The sequence below is a fragment of the Schistocerca cancellata genome, chromosome 7, assembly GCF_023864275.1.
Source record: "Schistocerca cancellata isolate TAMUIC-IGC-003103 chromosome 7, iqSchCanc2.1, whole genome shotgun sequence".
In the NCBI taxonomy this organism is placed as follows: domain Eukaryota; kingdom Metazoa; phylum Arthropoda; class Insecta; order Orthoptera; family Acrididae; genus Schistocerca; species Schistocerca cancellata.
The window spans coordinates 298,755,438-298,760,437 of NC_064632.1; the positions used below are offsets into that span (position 1 = coordinate 298,755,438).

At 53.3% G+C, this 5,000-nt stretch overlaps 1 non-coding gene across 1 annotated transcript in view; it reads right to left on the reverse strand.

The window, feature by feature from the left end:
• Positions 1-1,209, reverse strand: part of LOC126093595 (small subunit ribosomal RNA) — a 1,909-nt gene extending 700 nt beyond the window's left edge. The window contains exon 1 of the ribosomal RNA XR_007521726.1: positions 1-1,209. This exon is cut by the window's left edge and continues 700 nt beyond it. This is a non-coding gene — a ribosomal RNA (small subunit ribosomal RNA).
• Between the last annotated feature and the right edge of the window lie 3,791 nt (positions 1,210-5,000).

A 5,000-nucleotide genomic window follows, 5' to 3' on the forward strand; every position in this document is an offset into this window, starting at 1 on the left:
CCCCCGGAACCCAAAAGCTTTGGTTTCCCGGAGGCTGCCCGCCGAGTCATCGGAGGAACTGCGGCGGATCGCTGGCTGGCATCGTTTATGGTTAGAACTAGGGCGGTATCTGATCGCCTTCGAACCTCTAACTTTCGTTCTTGATTAATGAAAACATACTTGGCAAATGCTTTCGCTTCTGTTCGTCTTGCGACGATCCAAGAATTTCACCTCTAACGTCGCAATACGAATGCCCCCGCCTGTCCCTATTAATCATTACCTCGGGTTCCGAAAACCAACAAAATAGAACCGAGGTCCTATTCCATTATTCCATGCACACAGTATTCAGGCGGGCTTGCCTGCTTTAAGCACTCTAATTTGTTCAAAGTAAACGTGCCGGCCCACCCAGACACTCAATAAAGAGCACCTTGGTAGGATTTCAACGGGGTCCGCCTCGGGACGCACGAACACGCACGAGGCGGTCGCACGCCTTCGGCTCGCCCCACCGGCAGGACGTCCCACGATACATGCCAGTTAAACACCGACGGGCGGTGAACCAACAGCGTGGGACACAAATCCAACTACGAGCTTTTTAACCGCAACAACTTTAATATACGCTATTGGAGCTGGAATTACCGCGGCTGCTGGCACCAGACTTGCCCTCCAATAGATACTCGTTAAAGGATTTAAAGTGTACTCATTCCGATTACGGGGCCTCGGATGAGTCCCGTATCGTTATTTTTCGTCACTACCTCCCCGTGCCGGGAGTGGGTAATTTGCGCGCCTGCTGCCTTCCTTGGATGTGGTAGCCGTTTCTCAGGCTCCCTCTCCGGAATCGAACCCTGATTCCCCGTTACCCGTTACAACCATGGTAGGCGCAGAACCTACCATCGACAGTTGATAAGGCAGACATTTGAAAGATGCGTCGCCGGTACGAGGACCGTGCGATCAGCCCAAAGTTATTCAGAGTCACCAAGGCAAACGGACCGGACGAGCCGACCGATTGGTTTTGATCTAATAAAAGCGTCCCTTCCATCTCTGGTCGGGACTCTGTTTGCATGTATTAGCTCTAGAATTACCACAGTTATCCAAGTAACGTGGGTACGATCTAAGGAACCATAACTGATTTAATGAGCCATTCGCGGTTTCACCTTAATGCGGCTTGTACTGAGACATGCATGGCTTAATCTTTGAGACAAGCATATGACTACTGGCAGGATCAACCAGGGAGCTGCGTCAACTAGAGCTGAGCAGCCGGCCGCCCGGGAGTGTGTCCCAGGGGCCCGCGCGAACACGCAAGCGTCCGCTCAATTATTCTGCAAACAGGAGGAGGCTGAGCTCCCCTGCACAATACACCTCGAAACCCTCTCAGGTCCCGGCGGCGCGCAGCGCCGTCCTAAGTACTTGGTCGGGTTCGAGAGAGGCGCAATCGCCCGGAGTTAGGCGAGTAGACGCTTTAGGTGCGACCACCCGTGCTCCCAACTGAGCTTGCCGCTGCCGACAGAGGCCCGGGAGCGTGCTGTCGTGGCATTGCCGGCGGGAGACAACACGCGCCACCTACGGTGACCGGCAGCTCCAACGCCAGCGCCACAGAAGGGAAAAGGCCCCACGTGGGTGCCGAAGCGAACTCTCCCAGCACAGCGCACGTGCCAACACGTCTGCACAACTGCGATACAAACCACCAGCGAGAACCGCTGGGGCGACCGAGCAGCAGACGGCGTCGCGGCGCCGAGTGCCGGGCGGCGGCGCATCCTCAACGCACACAGTCCTCAATCGGACCAGCACACTGCAGATGTCCACCGCGCTTCGCACCGGGCCGGCGAGGACCCACTTTGGCTGCACGGCGCCGCGCGCAGGGTGCCCCGGCGCGCAGGTGCGCCGCCTGCCGCGTCCGTCGGCCGGCGCGCCTGCCACTGGGCGCCCCCACCAGCCGGCTGTAGCGCGTGCGCCCACGCACCGCGCGGCCAGCACGCCGGGCGGCCCCCCCTCACCGGCCGGGGACAGTCCCACCCACCCACAGCCGCGTATCGCTTCACACCCAGATTCACATTCACGTTCGTTGGTATGGTGGGGACCGCTTCGTAGCTGTACCGATCGTTGCCCTCACAGATGTACCTCCAGCAAGGACAACCGCACCACAACGGGTTACCAGTTGTTCATGTGCGTAACGTCACCAGTAAACGTACACGTCCATCCCCGTTTGCAAAGTCAACTATTATTGCATGCCTGCCTGTCAGGTGTCAAGACACACTACATCCGCTCACATCCACGCAACAAAATGTGCCCGACTAGAGGGCACGTGGAAGGTGCCCCCGTACGTATGCGATGTCCATTGCGCGACCAACTGTCAACCGGCCTCTGTAGCATGTCGCAGATGTGGAACGCGGGGCACCGTGCTATCACATTGTGTGAGAAGAGACTACTACGTCTGCATACACGCGCCACTACATGAACAGACGGCTCATGCTGATCGCCATCCACTGCGTCCATTACTCCCACACGTCTCTATGGCGTACCACACTGCAATGCAGCTGTTATGGGGAGATGACACGTAGCTGTGTACACAAAATTCTGAGCGGGTTGCGGTTGGACAACAATACATTAATGTAACGTGTCATATGCCAATTACAGAGCAGGGTAAGGCACAACGTGGGTTAGGTTAAGGCACAACGTGGGTTAGGTTAAGGCACAACGTGGGTTAGGTTAAGGCACAACGTGGGTTAGGTTAAGGCACAACGTGGGTTAGGTTAAGGCACAACGTGGGTTAGGTTAAGGCACAACGTGGGTTAGGTTAAGGCACAACGTGGGTTAGGTTAAGGCACAACGTGGGTTAGGTTAAGGCACAACGTGGGTTAGGTTAAGGCACAACGTGGGTTAGGTTAAGGCACAACGTGGGTTAGGTTAAGGCACAACGTGGGTTAGGTTAAGGCACAACGTGGGTTAGGTTAAGGCACAACGTGGGTTAGGTTAAGGCACAACGTGGGTTAGGTTAAGGCACAACGTGGGTTAGGTTAAGGCACAACGTGGGTTAGGTTAAGGCACAACGTGGGTTAGGTTAAGGCACAACGTGGGTTAGGTTAAGGCACACCGTGGGTTAGGTTAAGGCACACCGTGGGTTAGGTTAAGGCACAACTTGGGGGTAGATTGCGGTGCAAATTGCATTACATTGCGGTGCAAATTGCATTACATTGCGGTGCAAATTGCATTACATTGCGGTGCAAATTGCATTACATTGCGGTGCAAATTGCATTACATTGCGGTGCAAATTGCATTACATTGCGGTGCAAATTGCATTACATTGCGGTGCAAATTGCATTACATTGCGGTGCAAATTGCATTACATTGCGGTGCAAATTGCATTACATTGCGGTGCAAATTGCATTACATTGCGGTGCAAATTGCATTACATTGCGGTGCAAATTGCATTACATTGCGGTGCAAATTGCGTTACATTGCGGTGCAAATTGAGTTACATTGCGGTGCAAATTGAGTTACATTGCGGTGCAAATTGAGGTAGGTTAAGGTGCAACACAGGTTAGGTTAAGGTGCAACATAGGTTAGGGTGCAAGATGGGTTAGGTTAAGGTGCAAGATGGGTTAGGTTAAGGTGACATAGGTTAGGGTGCAAGATGGGTTAGGTTAAGGTGCAAGATGGGTTAGGTTAAGGTGCAAGATGGGTTAGGTTAAGGTGCAAGATGGGTTAGGTTAAGGTGCAAGATGGGTTAGGTTAAGGTGCAAGATGGGTTAGGTTAAGGTGCAAGATGGGTTAGGTTAAGGTGACATAGGTTAGGTTAAGGTGACATAGGTTAGGTTAAGGTGACATAGGTTAGGTTAAGGTGACATAGGTTAGGTTAAGGTGACATAGGTTAGGTTAAGGTGACATAGGTTAGGTTAAGGTGACATAGGTTAGGTTAAGGTGACATAGGTTAGGTTAAGGTGACATAGGTTAGGTTAAGGTACAAACTGGGTTGTGTTATGGTACACATTGCGTTGTAGTACAGTACACGTTAGGTTTGGGTACGGTACACAATGTGGTATGGGATGGCGTGTTGTGGGGGGGGGGGGTGAGGTTCGTTGATATCGACCGTAGGACGTGGATGCCCGAGGCAGCGTCAGTGTGTCAAAGGAGTTATGTCACGTCGGGATGCGCTTTTCGCTAGTGAGAGGGGGCGAGCCGTGTCTGTGGTTGCGGCAGACCTGTGTGTTTCATTCCTGCCAGTGTGTTTGTGCTGTAAGACGAGGCAGTGTGGTGATGTTGGGTGCACCCCTGTGTAGGACATGTGTGGGTGTTGGTGGCTTCTCTGAGCAATTGTGGTTGTCGGACGAGTGGGGTATTCTGTTTTATGATTGGACCTCCCGGTCTGGTTATCATAGCGTAGTTGGTGTACTGTGGCGGATAGGATGCACCGGACGTTGGTCCATGCTGGTGCTTGGTTGTTGTATCTGTGTCTGTTACAGGCAGAGAGTAGTGTGTGATAGAGTGTGTGGCTGACGTGTGGTTCATTTTGTGTGTACGGACGTTCAGCATGTATAGGGGCATTTGCGTATATAATCTATCTATGTGGGCCTGCATAGTTTACTGAGCAGTGCTGTGAGGTGACTGAACTACGAGTGACGTACTGATTTACAGCGGAATGGTTGCCTTGTACCAAAGATGGAGTATCGGCTCTACGACAGCGTTGGCACCGCAGGAAATGGTCTCGTAAAACGGCCCTCCCACCGTCATCGTTGTGAGGGGTAGGGACCGTCTATATTCTGAGAGGAGCCCTGTTTGCCACTGGGCGTGGGGTCTCGCGTCCTGCGGTTCAGTGCCCCCAGGGAAGCGCGCGGAGGTGGTGCTGGTGCTGCTGCTGCTGTAGCAAGCGAGCTACTTACAGCATGTATAGGGACAGCGGGAATATGGCATATTCGATATAACTCTTCATGAAACGCAAGATATAGGGGCGGATTGCACGTTACGAGTGCGGGAAGAGTCCGCCGTTCATCCGCTGGAGTTGCGATTTGGGCGGTTGGGGTGGGGCA